The following is a 16134-nucleotide window of genomic DNA, read 5'->3' on the forward strand; positions in this document are numbered from 1 at the left end:
TCTTTCAGCCTCCTCGTGGGATGGGAGAGAGAATCAGAAGGGTAAAACTAAAAAAAGCTAGTGGGTTGGGTAAAGACTAAACACTTAAAGCAAGAGCTCTAAGTGTAACCAAAGCAAAACATGGAGTGCATTCACTGCTTACTCCCTCGGGCATTGCATGTAGTGTGACTTAAAAAGACAAAATAGCATTGCTCTCACTGCCTCCCCTGAGCTTTATGTGGACAGCGAGGCATTGTATGGTAGGGGGTAGGGATCTCGGAGCTCAGCTGGGGTCTGCTGTCCTGTTCCTGTCCCCTTCAAGCTCCTTGTGCCCCTCCCACTCACTGAGGGGTCAGTGTGAGAAGCAGAAAAGGTTTTAACCCTGCTCAGCACCAACTACTGTGTCCCTCTGCTCTGACCACTGCTTTCAACACAAACCCTGAAGAGAAGACCGTTCCAGAGCAGCAGGTGCCCTTAGGGTAGGCTAGTGGGGTGGCAGGACTGTCCCTTTGTATCCCCGTGTTGTCTGTGCCTGCTGATAGAATCATGGGCTACTTTGGGTCTGGAGGGACATTAAATCCCACCCAGTCGCACCCCTGCCATGGGCAGGGACATCTCCCACTGGATCAGGGGCTCCAAGCCCCATCCAACCTGGCCTTGAACGCCTCCAGGGACAGGGCAGCCACCCCTGCTCTGAGCAACCACCCTCACACGAAAACATTTCTCCCCAAGATCTCATCTCAATCTCCCCTCTTTCAGCTGTAAACTGCTCCTCCTCATGCTATCCCTGCACTGCCTGATCAAGAGCCCCTCTCTGTATTTCTTGTAGACCTCCCCCTGATAATAATTAGGGAAGAACCAAAACATTAATTACACTCAGAATAGGGGCAGGAGAAGACCACCGTGCAATCAGACTGTTGTTGCACCCCAATGATTTAATGCATTTGATCTTGAGGCCTGCCCTGAGGGGGGGCTGGGACCCCCCCCACCAAGGCACTGGGCCACCAGACGGCAGCACCCGACCACAGAATGGTACAGAGGAGCTTCTACTGCTTGCTCACCCCCCAGGTTCTGAATTAAATCCCAAAAAAACAGTTTATGGTGTTTAATTCATCCTTAGAAGCATCTCCCATTAGGAGTGTGTGATGCTTTTATTGCTGCAGGGGAGGCTGAATGAAAATGGGGGTTGGAGAGTGGTGTCTTATTTGGTTTCTTGCAAAGAGGCAGGCTACTCAACTTCATTTTATTCACCGATGAGCAAGATCTATCTCCATCTGGGCACACAGAAGCAGCTATGCTGTACCTGGGGTGACAAGAGGTCATTGCAAGAGGCAAATTCTGCAGCCAAGCAGCTATTGCAACGGCTTGATCTTGGGCTGATGGGCTCCTGCACCCCATGATACATCTATTTCTTCTTTGTAAGGTCTAATTCCCTGCTGTGAGGACCTTTTCCGAGTCTGTCTGTCTGGTATAGCAGTCACGAGGGAATAGTTCTGGGTGATTTCACACTGAGGTCCAGGTGGGTCTGTCCCTGCTGCTTTCGGATGCTCTAGAGGCTGAAGAGCAGTCGGTGGACTAAAGTCCAGCTAAACTGAGATCTATCCAGTGTCAGTGAGGTGACCAGTGTCACCTGTCTGAGGGGAAAGCATCAAAAAATGTCTCAGTGAATGAGCTTCAGGGAGGATTTTTATTTGATATTTGGCCAGAAGAGGCTGGATTTGGTTCTGCTGCGGAGGAACCTTTGATTCCCTTGCAGGTAACACAGGAATGCTGCATAGCCTGCTCACAAGGCAGGAATTAGCTTGAGGGCTTGTTTTACAAGCTCAGTAGTCTGCTTGGACACTGCGGAGTGCTTTCTGGGTACCTTCACCAAGGTGAATCAAACCTCTTTTTCTTTCCCAAGTGTTTTGGTGTCTGTTTTCAGGGCTGCAGAGTGCTGTGGCAAGGAACATGTTACTTGCCCCTGTAAAAGCTCCTGCTTTGGGGTATTACCCAATTCTCTGTATATTTGTGTGTGTAAGAGACAGAGAAAGAGAGGCAGAGAGCATTTATTTGTTAATAAAACTGGGATAGAGGTATGCAGGCTATGGTTGGGCTTATAGATTTTTGCTGGAGTCAGAGCCCAGCTGGGGAAGAGCTTGGTTCCTGCTAACAGGTGGGAAGACAAAGCTGGGGAAAAGTCAGGCTGATCTTCCAAGCAGCTCTATTCAAGCACCTAATTCAGGTTCTTAGAAAACCACAGCCTAAGGGTTGCACAGGGAGTCCAGGAGCAGAGGTAAGAAAAAAGTTCTGGGTTCCTTGTATGGCTTTATTGTGAAACTCTTTACTGTTAAGCCCTCTGCTTGCGAGGGAGGGGAACTTGTGTTTGCACTGGGAGTCAGACTTGGTTTAATTCCTACAGACACACAAGAAAATGCAAAGAAAGGGAGCTTTGAGGAAGCTTTCAGAGTTTCCTGATGAAGAAAGCATTATTTTGGGGTTAAACACTCATGATTTGCAAGAAAACCCAGATTCATAATCTGCGGTAGCCTTGAGGGTAATTAACCAGGCTATGCTTGACTTTTTTGGAGAAGAGGGAACTCCCTAATGTCCAGCAATGGCAAAGGTGCTGTTAACTCTTTAAAATAGCCCTTAGGAACTCCCTCCGCACACAAAAAGAGAAAATAACAAAAATGGCTCAGAAAAATGGAGCGCTGGGTGTTCAGCAGTGGGTGGCAACAGCTGGCTGCAAGGAAAAGGCAGGAATCAAAGCTGTGATCTCAAATTGCCATTATAGAAGGGCTGGCTCTAAAGGCGAAACGCAGCTAAACCAGGAGACCAAGCAGCCTTCTCTCTGCTGAGCCTCAGTACTTGTCTCCTCTCCCTGGTCAAGTGCCTGTTTTTTCATCACGCGATTGACTCCGGGGCTGTTTTGTTCCAGCTGAAAGACAGGAGCGCTTGCTGGAGGAGGTAGTCAATGCAGAGGTCCTGGAGGCTTGAAAAAAGCAAGGATTAATAGGTTTGCTGCCGTCGAGCTGTGCCCTCAAGTCAGCACCCAAGAAAGGCATTCGAGGGGGTCACGCTAGATGCTCTGCCAGTTATGAGCTGGTTGATAAGCTTCGTCCTTTCCATACTTAAAGGAGGCTTTTAAGAAAGATGGGGATAAACTTTTTACCGGGGTCTGCAGCCATAGGACCAGGGTTAATGGTTTTAAACTAAAAGAAGGGAAGTTTAAATTAGATCTTGGGAACAAATTCTTTTTGATGAGGGTGGTGAAGCCGTGGCACAGGTTGCTCAGGGAAATCGTGGCTGTCCCAGCCCTGGAGGTGTTCAAGGCCAGGTTGGATGAGGCTTTGAGCAATGAGATTGGGATAAAGATGTCCCTGCTCACTGCAGGGCGGCTGCAATTGGCTGACCTTCATGTTCCCCTCCGATCCAAACCATTCTATGACTCTCTGATTCTATGAAGATAAAGCAAACATCCAGGTGTATCCACCTGCATCTTGTGAATCATGTGAATGCTTTGACATCTAAGAGCAGCAACAGGGCACCTAAGCCTGGTATCTGGGAGCAAGGTAGAGGCGATTGCCTGGTTTTTAATCTCTGCCCCATCACTGGATTCATTAATAATGCCGCTTTTGGTTAGCAGGCAGGTGGGTACTCAGCAGCACTCTGCTCAGTCCTCCTGCTTTTCTTGCTCTTCTTTAGTGGGGTGATTCTGCTCCTCTGTTCCTCTCTTCTGAGACCTCATCTGGAGGACTGTGTCCAGTTCTGGAATCCTCAAAATAAGAAGGATATGGAGCTGTTGGAAAGGGTCCAGAGGAGGGTCCAAGGATGATCCAAGAGCTGGAGCATCTCCCATACGAGGACAGGCTGAGAGAGTTGGGGTTGTTCAGCCTGGAGAAGAAAAGGCTCCAAGGAGACCTTATAGTGACCTTCCAGTACCTGAAGGGGCTACAAGAAAGCTGGGGAGGGACTGTTTACAAAGGCTTGTGGTGGTAGGACAAGGGACAATGGGTATAAACTGGAGATTTAGACTGGACATAAGGAGGAATTTCTTCACCATGAGAGCAGTGAGACACTGGAACACGTTGCCCAGGGAAGCTGAGGCTGCCCCATCCCTGGAGGCGTTCAAGGCCAGGATGGATGGGGCTTGGAGCCCCTGATCCAGTGGGAGGTGTCCCTGCCCATGGCAGGGGTGGAACTAGATGGGCTTTGAGGTCGCTTCCAACCCAAACTATTCTATGATTCTGTGATTCCACTATCCCACATCATCCTCCCTTTTCTGTCGATTTTCCAACACTGCCTAATTCTATTATTCGGAATGATTTCCCACCGGGCAGTAGTTTATTTCTGTCATCAAATCTCTGATGAAATCTTTAAACATGAAATATTTAGCCCGATTGCAACAAACCGCACATAGTGTTAACATGTCACAAGCTGCCTGGAGACTGCATTAGGTTGTAATTTGAAAGTGAGTGAAGTGATAATGCCATGCGCACTGCTTTTGTGAGCGTGCATTAATGCATCTTTTGCCAGGGCTCCTCATTGACAGCAAATCGACTCCCACTAATAGTGTGCAGGAGGGTGGCAAAATTGGGGGTGATGCAGAAAATAAAGCGTATTGACCAGCCAACTGCAGCGTCTCAGTGGCCTTTAATCTATTATTGCCCTTGATGGGGATGTTTTAATGCAACTTTACTGTCAATCGCATTTATAGTCGCACACGCTGCCTGCTGGGGAGCACTGTGAAAATGGCAGAACTTGGATCATGCTGTTGCTTAGAGCTCATAGTTATTGATTGCGGCCGGGCTCAGGAGTCTGGGTTATAATTATTTCATTAAACCATTTAATGGTTATCAAATATGAGCCCTTCTACCATTCCATTTAGGAAGTGCGACGAGCTTTATGTTTTATTGTTAATCCATGTTGATCTTATTTTTCTTAAATTGCCGGGTGCTCCCAAGTGGTTGCTGTTCCCCTGCCGAGGCTCTCGGTGTATTGATCCCAGGAGAGCCGCTCTCGGTGACACCGGCCTCTCACATGGCACGGGGACATGGGATTATACAGGAGTGGCGCTGCCTTAGCAGATCAGCCCAACTAAGAACCTTCCTCCTCCTCTGACCTCTTTTTGCCACGATGGGGTCACTCCCAGACTGCCACAGTGGAGAAAACACTTGGCCTCTTCCCTTGTGGAAGATATATCATGCCTTAGTTTCCCCGTGCCTCAGTTTCCCTGTGCCTCAGTTTCCCCGTGCCTCAGTTTCCCACTTAACCAATGGACTTACTTGCTTTTTTTGACTCATTTGGGATGAAAAAGGCCAACTATTACAACCAAAATCCTCCTTGTATTCCAAGACAGGTTATTGACATCTATAAAGGAGCAAAGAGATTCCCTTTCCAAAGTATTCTTGATTTTTTTTTATAGGAATGAAAACAATTCTGTTGTTTTTCTCATATACCCAGAGTATGGCTGCATCCCATTTGGTCCCAAATGTTTGAGGCAGCCTTAAAAGTGTGGTAGGCAAAACACAGTCTGTCTCTGCATCTCTGACACTGAGCGTTTGCCTCTTTTTCCCGGGTGTGTTATCCTCGATGTGGTGACTTGGAGCATCTTGTATGGGTGTGATGGCATCGTATGGGGTCACAGCAAAACCCAGTTGGTTTTGGAGGGGCTGCTCTTTGTTCCTGAATATCTAGCGGTGCAAGAGCTCTTTCTGGCACAATTTCTGTGGGCTTTGGGCTTGTTTGTTTGCTGTTAAAGCGGGCCAAGTCCTCTCAATTCCTCTCCATTTCACTTTTTCCTCCTTGTGAGTGGCACATTAAGCCAGGGTTTAATTCCCTTAACTGGAAAACCCCATAGGAGCCAAGGGCACTGCAGCAACCCCAGGGACTCTCATGAACTGCACCAGGGCACGCTCCTGCCCTCCCTGACATCCCGGTGCCTTTTGAAAGTCACACAGACCTCAGCATTAAAACACAGAGAACCCAGGGACAGCGAGGCTTCGAGGAGGTGTCTCAGTACGCATTTGTATTCCAGATCCACTGAAAGCCTGTATTCGTTGGCACCTTTTCATTAAAACCCTGGATGCTCTGGAAAAGCTATATCTTAATTTGAACAAACTGATTCCTTTTTCCTGCGGGCAGGCGATACAGTTTCTCAGAGTCCTTTATCAGTATTCTATGCTGCCTTCCAGCAGCTGCTCATTTTGTGTTGCCTCAACCTATGCTGACCTCATTTTCTATCACAGAGCAGTGAAGGATTTGGTAAAAATTAGTTATATTAGTAGCTCCCGACACAGCCAGTTTATTTGTGATATGACAAATATTTCAGCCATTAGGATCTTTCCATCTCTTAGCAGCTTAAATGCACTCACTTATATTCCAAATCACTGCTTAATTTAAAAGCCTATTTGTCTAGATTGTTGCAGGCATGAAAAAAAATGCAGAACACTTACCCTTTCAAATAAGCCGGCAGCGCAGCCAGAGTTGTGCCTGTGATTGGATCTCTCACTCCATAACTTTACACTCAGCGAAGCCACAGACTAATCACTTAGTGCACGGCAGAAGCACATCAATTCCACGCCGGAACAGTGGGTGCGATGCCGGAGATGAGGAGGCTGGATTGCTGCCTTCTCTCCCCCTCCCCAACACCTCATACAGTGAGTCACCAGCCTTGCCTCAGTTTCCCCACCTGCCCTCTCAGGATGTGGGAGGCGTTTGCCGGCTTTCTGGAGCCGCTGTTGCCCAACAGTTTGGGAATAGGAGGTGTGCGAGTGCAAGAAAGTCACTGTAGGATTAGGAAAGGACAAGGGGGCTATGAAATCACTCCTGGCAGTGGGATGGGGTATTTAGCTAAAGCTATCTCTGAAGCTCCTGGCTGCTTGGCAAGAGGATTCAGCTCCACGGGGAAGGAGCTTTGAGGACATGGAGCTGTTGGAGCAAGTCCAGAACAGGCCATGACGATGATCCAAGTGCGGCTGGGAGAGTTGGGGTTGTTCAGCCAGGAGAAGAGAAGGCTCCAGGGAGACCTTAGAGCAGCTTCCAGTGCTGAAAGGGGCTCCAGGAAAGCTGGGGAGGGACTTTTTAGCAAGGCCTCTCCTGACAGGACAAGGAGTAATGGGTTTAAACTAAAGGATGAGCTTTCTTCTAAGTGGCAATGAAGAATCCACAGGTAGGTTTTGTGATGCATTTGCTACCCTCCTTGCGGATCTGCAAACCTTCCTCCCCCTCCAAGAGCTCCCATGGATCTCAGCTGTCCCATTCGGATTAGATACACTAGACATTGCCCTCGGGCTTTTAGGAGGTGAGACTCAAAGGCTGAAGTTTGTTTTCAAGGGATGCACAGGTTAACCCAGCTCATTTCTGCCTCTAGGACTCCATGGAGGGAACCAGTTCCAAGTCTTTACCCAAGGACTGTGTGTTATTCCTTCCTTTGGGTTTCCGTAGCCTCCTCCCTAGTGGGCAGCTGGTGTTTCTGGACCGCACCTTGAGGCTTTGCAAGGCAGATAGCGCTAGATTTGATGGGAAGCGAAGGAATTCACAGGCTCTAAAAGGCAATTGCTGAAAGTGCCATTTGCTTTTGAGGGAAGCTTTTTGCTGGCGGCATTAGTCCCTCGGGCTCGAAGCATCGCCTGCTGCCTATCCTTCTGCAGAGCATCCTTTTGGTCGTGAAGAAGTAAGGAAAGGAATTTAAAAGTAAAATGGTTCTCACATGCAATTACTGCTTTGGATTGTGTCCGCTGGGATATGTGACAGCTTCTCTAAAGATAAATTACCCCTAAAAATGTATGGTATTTTATAGTGGGCTACAGCAGGGGATGCTGAATAAAAACGGTATCCTAAGGTAACTCAGCTTTGAATTTTCCTGCACCTTTCACAGTTAAGGAGTTATGGTGGAGACGTATTTAATTGCTAGGAAAAAGCCCTGCGAAACCAGAGCAAACTGTAATTCTTGCTTTGCTTCACCATCCGACTTGCAAGACTCTAGGAGTTCAGATGCTGATGGAAGTGGATCGATTTTCCCCTATACTGAATGCAGCCGAAAAAAAATCACAACAAAGAAACCCAACCCACCTCCCATGATGCAAGTCCCATGGTTCCAATTAAAATCACCTGTTAACTTAAAAAGGTCCCTTTTTAAAAAGGGTTTAAAAGATTTTCATTTAATTGATTCAATGTAAAATGCCCTTTACAATTAGCACTATAAACTACTTGTTTCCTACTGAGTAAGACACAAGGTGAGATGTTTATCAAGACTTTGCACTCTTTCCACTCTTCATACTGAGTTCTTAAATTCCTTATTGACAGCTGCATCTGCCAGCAATGGATATTTTTAGTTTGTTGCAAGAAAGCTTTTAAAAGGTTGTAATGGCTTGATTTTGTCTCTGTGGTCTCAAGCGATAAATCAGCTCTGAATGGCCTCATAAATGTGGGCAGCGCTGCGTGCCCTTTATTTCAGAACAGTAAAATGACAAGATTTAACAAATTTCTTCTTTCCTTCCTCTCAGTATTTCCATAAAGGCAGCGCTGTTTAATACAAATCATAGAATCATAGAATAACCAGGTTGGAAGAGACCCACCAGATCATCGAGTCCAACCATTCCCATCAAACACTAACCCATGTCCCTCAGCACCTCGCCCACCCATCCCTTAAACCCCTCCAGGGAAGGTGACTCAACCCCCTCCCTGGGCAGCCTCTGCCAGTGCCCAATCACCCTTTCCGTGAAAAATTTTTTTCTAATGTCCAGCCTAAATCTCCCCTGGTGGAGCTTGAGGCCATTCCCTCTCGTCCTGTCCCCTGTCCCTTGGGAGAAGAGCCCAGCTCCCTCCTCTCCACAACCTCCTTTCAGGTAGTTGGAGAGAGCAATGAGGTCTCCCCTCAGCCTCCTCTTCTCCAGGCTAAACACCCCCAGCTCTCTCAGCCGTTCCTCATAAGGCCTGTTCTCCAGCCCCCTCACCAGCTTTGTTGCTCTTCTCCGGACTCGCTCCAGAGCCTCAACATCCTTCTTGTGGTGAGGGGCCCAGAACTGAACACAGGATTCGAGGAGCGGTCTCACCAGTGCCGAGTCCAGAGGGAGAAGAACCTCCCTGGACCTGCTGGTCACACCATTTCTGATCAAAGCCAAGATGCCATTGGCCTTCTTTGGGCTCTCAGGTGTCTTGCAGAGGCAGGGAAGGATGTTTCTGCAGAGCTGAGCTCAGGATATGCAGCTCAGCTGTGCTGCGGGTCCTCAGGTACCTGCTGGCAAATAGGTTTTTCTCCAGAAAACCCAGCAGCTCTTCCAGACTTGCAACCTCTTCGGGTACCGGAGCAGAAGAGATTTTTCTCCTTTACAGACAGCATGGATTGTATTTAGGAAATATCAGTCCTGTTTCTGAGGGATGCTCATGCTCTTCAGCCACAAAGCATGCATCCCAGCTTTTTCCCTGTAAACCCATTTGTGTTCCCATTAAAGCAGGTGCTTCCATTCAGCACTGTGAGTGCTCACAACCTGTAAATCTTCCCCTCTTCACAGAACAGCTCGGCAGTGGAAGTACAACCACATTATGCAGTTCACTCTGGCTGGGTTTCCACCTTTCACTAGCAATTTTGGGGTGTTTGGATCTAGCTTCTCCACCCAAATAAGTATTCTGGGTCAGCATGTGGATATGAGGGGGTGGTTTTCTTCTTGTTATCCTCTTGTTACAGAAAAAAAGGCTGAGAAGATGTGTTGCCAGCTCCAAGGAGTTGCAGGTAGACTCAGAACAATGTCTGATGGTTGGACTTGATGATTTTAGAGGTCTTCTCCAGCCTTAATGATTTTAGGAGCTCTGCTATTCTTAGCCTGATGGTGCTTTAACACAAGAGGAAATAAAAAGCAGGGTAAAAGTTGGGAGAAAACAGAACTAGCCTTGCTCTGAAATGTGTTCCCATGTCCAGCTACACACTTTAACCACCCTCTGTGGATAAAAATGAGTGTGTGTGGATTTTTGGGGTGTGCCCACCTTTCCTGACCCAACCTGCACGTTCCCAGCCCAAGGATGAAGGCACGAAGAAGCCTGCTAGCTGAATGCATGGAGCATCCTGGAGTAACTGTAAGCAACATTTTTTTTTCTCTTTTCCTTTGGGCAGGTTGTGCTTTTTGGGGCTCTCCTGACTGGGCAGCAGCTCCCCGCCGATGCGGGCTCCTCCTTGCTGTGGGTAACAGGAGGGCTGAGGGGGTACCAGGCTGCAAAGATGGGGTAAGGTGAGGTGAAGCAGGGATGCTGCGTAGGTGATGCCTCAAAGTCCTGAATCCCTGGCTTCCCTCCTTTCTGCAAGTGGGGAAACTGAGGCACAAGGGGCTATTTTCACTCCTAAGAGGGGCTTGCTAAAGGTTTTGGGAAAGGGTCACCCAGAGCCCAGGTATTTATCCAAGATCAGACTCAGCCTCTTTGCTCTCCTCCAAGAAAGGCACGTGCTGCTCAGCAGGAACACCACAATTTCTCTCTAACAAAACATACTTAAGAGTCACCTCATATGCTAAAACCCAGCTTTCTAACCTTGGTTTGCTGCTAATAAGGAAGCCTCACAAATTATCCCAATTACACTTCCACAAACAGAGAGTTTGTTTTCGCCCTTTCAATCAAAACTCTTGCTGGACCAGGGCAGAGATGTTGGCTTCCAGCCCTCGCTGCAGACACGCTAATTACAAACCACAACAGGTTAAAGTGTCCAGCACAAAGGTGGTAAGTATGGGTGTAATTATGGGTTATTGTAGGAGCTTAATTAGGATAGCTGTAATTAGCCTATTTTTCCCAATCTTCATTTAGCGGCTAACAAAATCAAATGGAAAATATTTTAATTTAAAAGGTCTTCTCGGCACAGGGTTACTAGAAAAGACTTAATTACTCATTGATAAATACGAGGTGGAGAAATCACCTCCTTTGTGCCAGTGCTAATAGAAAGCAAGGCTGTTAGCCAAAAAAATAATACCCAGCAGGTTTAACCCTGGAATTTAGGTTTCAGCCCCTGTAAAAATCTAGGACTTCTCACCTTCAGTTTAGCAAGGCTTAACCTGCCAAACGGCATCTAAACCTCTAGGGAAAGGAATAATTTCTGTTTTCTGGGCTTGAGAGGGACTGAACGCTGGCAGGGAGAGCCAAGGGTCCTGGTGCCCCCAGGGAAAGGTACCTCCATAGCTTGGTGGTCAGAAGATGCTTCAGGAACATCTGAGTGGGTTTAAACACCAGGGGTTAGAGCTGAGTTTCCTAGCAGGATTGCAAAGCAGAAGGGGAGAGAACTGGCAAGTTTTAAGAGGGAGGTTTCTGGGTGTGGATTTAGCAGTACAGGGGCTCTCCAGGTTTAATTCAGGTGCCCAGGGTGCAATGAATTCCTCCTTGTATTTGTATTTGAAGTGTTTGCGTGGTTGGAGCCTCCTCAAAGCTCTGAAAATGCCTTGGTGCTAGTGCCAGGCTGGTGTGAGTCTCGCTTTGTGTGGGATCTCCAGCCTCTGGACATGCAAAAGCTGTGAAATTCCTTAAGATTAAATAAAATAATCAACTCCCAAACCACTTCTGGTTTTATGGGAATGGGGTGCAACTCAGATCCAACATCTCAGTGTCTTGGGGCACTGGCTTTTTTAAAGAAGCCCCTCCTGCCAATGCCCCTGTGGATTAGGTTGCTCATTTACTGGTCTTGAAAACATTTCCCTGCTCACAAGCTAAACAGATGAGACTTTAAGATTCCTCTCTTTCTTGTTCATCTAGGGGTGAAAAATTGCCAGCAAGAATTCAATTAGCATCATATCTGCTTAGCTCGGAGTGTGCTGAGGGCCTTCCTCTACCCATACTTTCACTGCATCCTCCCCACAATAGCAGCATCTGCTTTATTATGAGTTGCCTAATTGATGCTGACATGGCCAGTTATTATACGTTAACAATGTCCTCTGGGGTGAATAGTTAGAGGGGAAAGGAGGGGTGTTCACAAAGATGGTTTTCTTTTGTTTCTTGGATCTTCTTGCAGAACTCAAAGCTGTAGCTGACCTATTGCGTTGCCTCATTCACAGCAAGGCCCCTGACTTCTGCACCTAACTCACTTGGAGATGCTGGTGGCCAGTTTTCCTCTGGAAGTTTATTTTCAGATTTTTTTTTTTTTCCCTAATGGGAAAAATGCATATTCAGCAATGTCAGGAAGGCTTCTATACTGTGTGGTATAAAAATGGAAGTTGCCTTTATTATTTTTCCTGATAGTGAGATGAACTTGGCCAGGCTGGCAGAGAAAGACAGCGTCATCCCCCAGCTCAGCAGAGAGTTTAGAAAACCTGGGCACCCTTTGAAGTTCTTCTCAAAGAATTCTATAAAAAATTCAAAGCCACTGTGGCTTTGGTGGGGCTACGAGGTCAGCAGAAAGATGTTACTATTCTGTAGGAATTGCAAAAATATCCCAGCTTTTCCTTCTGAGAAAATAGGAGGGGGTTGCTGTCTGCTGGGGAATGAAACTTCTGGCTAGGTTGGCATTGCTGATACAGAGCACCTAAAAATTGTGGTGGTTCGCAGAATCATAGAATGCTTTCAGGGAGAACTTTGCAGGACATCAAGTCCAATACCTCTGCCATGAGCAGGGACATCTTCAACTCGATCAAGTTGCTCAGAGGATGCTCAGTTGCTCAAGTTGCTCAGCCTGAGGATGGGGCCTCCACCACTTACCTCATCAACCTGTGCCAGTGTTTCATTACTCTCATTCTAAAAAATATCTTCGTTATGGCCAGTCTAAACCTTCTCTCCTTTAGTTTCATAGAATCATAGAATAACCAGGTTGGAAGAGACCCACCAGATCATCGAGTCCAACCATTCCTATCAAACACTAAACCATGTCCCTCAGCACCTCGCCCACCCGACCCTTAAACCCCTCCAGGGAAGGTGACTCAACCCCCTCCCTGGGCAGCCTCTGCCAGTGCCCAATGACACTTTCTGTGAAAAATTTTTTCCTATTGTCCAGCCTAAACCTCCCCTGGTGGAGCTTGAGGCCATTCCCTCTCGTCCTGTCCCTTGGGAGAAGAGCCCAGCTCCCTCCTCTCCACAACCTCCTTTCAGGTAGTTGGAGAGAGCAATGAGGTCTCCCCTCAGCCTCCTCTTCTCCAGGCTAAACACCCCCAGCTCTCTCAGCCGTTCCTCATAAGGCCTGTTCTCCAGCCCCCTCACCGGCTTCATTGCTCTTCTCTGGACTCGCTCCAGAGCCTCAACATCCTTCTTGTGGTGAGGGGCCCAGAACTGACCCCAGGATTCGAGGAGCGGTCTCACCAGTGCCGAGTCCAGGGGGAGAAGAACCTCCCTGGACCTGCTGGTCACGCCGTTTCTGACCCATTAATCCTTCTGTCATTAAAGACTTTGCTAAAAAGTCTGTCTGCATCATTCTTACAGGCCCCCTTTCAGCACTGGAAGCTGCTCTAGGGTCTCCCCTGAGCCTTCTCTTCTCTAGGCCGAGCAGCCCCAAGTCTCTCAGCTTGTCCTCGTACAGGAGGTGCTCCAGCCCTCAAATCACCTTCGTGGCCTCCTCTGAACCTGGTCCAACAGCTCCACGTCCTTCCTGTGCTGAGGACCCCAGAACTGGACACAGAGCTCCAGGTGAGGTTGTGGTGGCTGCCCCATCCCTGGAGGTGCTCAAGGGCAGGTTGGATGGGGCTTGGAGCCCCTGATCCAGCAGGAGATCCCTTCCAACTCAAACTATGCTATGATTCTGTACTTCTATGGTTTGCAGTAGCCCTGCAAGAGGTGCCAGGAGTAGCCGAGGTGGGTGAGTCCTGCAGGTGTTTCTCCCCGGAGCTGGAAGCCGCCTTCGAGTCCTCTGCTCATTACGGCGTCGCCAATTGCTGCTGCGCCTCGGCTGGGCCCTTCACCGTGGAGAGTGTCCTGGATTTTGTCAGAGTAAGTTATTAGGGAGCATTAATAAGACTTGTTACCCTAATTGAAACAAATACTTAAATAAAAATCAAGGCTTCAGACTTTAATGGATGTGCGGGAACAGCACGCGAGCAACCAGGCTTCCTGTCCTTTTAGGATTGGATAGCAATAACCTTACAACGATGACAGCTAAATTAGAGAAGATGGCTTTCCATAATTTCTCCAAACAATCACTTAATGGGAGCGGTATAATTCCACGAAATAGGTGAATGGAGTACTGATCCATTTTATGGAACTATCAATAAACTAAACCTTGCCTGCTTTTAAGATTAAACTGAAAAAAAGGCAAAAGAAAAAAAAAAAAAGAAAAAAAAAAGCCTACAGCCAGGGAAGGGAGAAAGAAAGAGTATTTATCTTTACACATAAAATTTGTGTGCTAGTAAAGTGCAGGCAGTGACAGGAATTTCAATTATTTAATCAAAAAGAAAATGAAAGTGGCTTTAAGTGTTGTGATTTGAGCCAGTGAAATCTAATGTGGGCTCACATTGAATATGAGGAAAATGGGAAGAAAATTAAAGCTGCTCCTACTTAAATCATGTGGTTACAAATGGTAAATTAGTTTCTCGATGTTTTCATTTAAGTGTTTAAGTGGAAGGTTTTATTCTTAATGTAGTGTTGTGACACAGAATAAAAACCGTATCTGTCTCTATAGCTTTTTTCTTCCCCCCTCGGTGCTGCTGCCTTGGAAGGCAAAAGGGGAAAAAGCTGCAGCAATATTAGACTGCTTTTGTTAAAATTGGGAGGCAATATGCTTTCACCACAAGCTCATTAAGGTAATAGATGAATAATGTCTATTAAAAATGCACTAGGCTAAATGAATTTAATGTGTGTTGGGAGGGAAATTGCACTTGCCGAAGGATACAAACTGGAAAATTCTCCTTTTTGTACTGATTTTGAGGCTCAAGTACAGATCTCAGTTGGACAGAAATATGCACACAAATGTGTGCACACAACTCTCTTATTTTGGACCCCGTTAGAAAGCAGCACAAGCTTATAATATTCTAAAACACCCCCTTAGAATTGAGTATGTTTTGTATGATATGTTGTTTCTCATAACTGTGCTGCTGTTTTCTTCCATTCAAGCTGATGCCTCTTGACCTGTTGGATGCCTAGGTTTAATTTTCCATGTATAATAACAAATGGCAAACTGATTTGCAAAGAAGGCTCTAGGCCATTGAATGCCAAGGCTTGATCCCCTCGAAGTCAAACGAAAACAAAAGCAGATTTGGTAGAGAACAAACACTTTCTTTGCATTGGTGAGCCTGGTGATTACATTGCATTGATTGTTTCTCACGTTGGCTTTGAAGAGCAGATAACGTGTTTATGAAATAGGAGACCCTATAACCCATTATGGAAAATACTGGCTGAGTGGAAGCTAAATCAAGACCAAGAAAACCCCACATTTGTGGGTCTCATAAGTAAGAAATCGTTGGGTGTTTTTAAGTCTGTGTAGTTTTCATAGAATCATAGAATCACCAGGTTGGAAAAGACCTATCGGATCATTGACTCCAATCAGAAGTTTTCTATCATGCTTCTGTTCTAAAACAAAACGCCATGCTTCATATGTAAAGATTTTTCTTCAGACTGGGGAAGTCTTAAAAAACTTTAGCATTTAAGTCTTATTGTTATGTGGAACATGTTTAACCCACCTACAAAATTCTTTAGTGTGCACACAAGATGCAAAGCTGATCCCGTAGCCCAGTTACGTTTGTTACAGTGGTACCATGGCCCAGAGAAGCACCCATAGAATTTAATGAGTAATTAAAGATGATCCTAAAATACTGTCCTATTGCCTGAACAGACCCTGGTTGTACATCCATCCCTGGAGGAGCCTGGCTCTCCTCAAGAACCCAAGCCGGTGCCTGTTTGCTGTGTTAGATGCCCATATTAGTCTGGAAGGGGTTTCTCCCAATCTTAGAAACCACAGTCAGCTTTTTAATCAGCAGGATTTCTCTCACCCGCTGCTGGAACTGTTATAACCCCTGTGCATTGGCTTTTTCTCCACCAGAGCTGGTCTGGGTCCTCCAGCCTCACAGCCCAGGCTCACCCTGCAGTCACAGCCTTGTTGCCTTCTGTGCAGCCTCTTACTTAGAAAGCATTTTGGGAGAGCGTATATTTCAGCTAATTGTCCAACTCATTCAACTGAGCTCTGTTAACTCTCCTCTTACCCTGGTAAGGTTTTAGAGGGGCATGGAAGTTTCATTTTTTTAGCAGGAAACTGTATTAAATTAAAACATCACAAAGAGCGAGGAA

Source organism: Phaenicophaeus curvirostris, chromosome 25 (assembly GCF_032191515.1).
Source record: "Phaenicophaeus curvirostris isolate KB17595 chromosome 25, BPBGC_Pcur_1.0, whole genome shotgun sequence".
In the NCBI taxonomy this organism is placed as follows: Eukaryota; Metazoa; Chordata; class Aves; order Cuculiformes; family Cuculidae; genus Phaenicophaeus; species Phaenicophaeus curvirostris.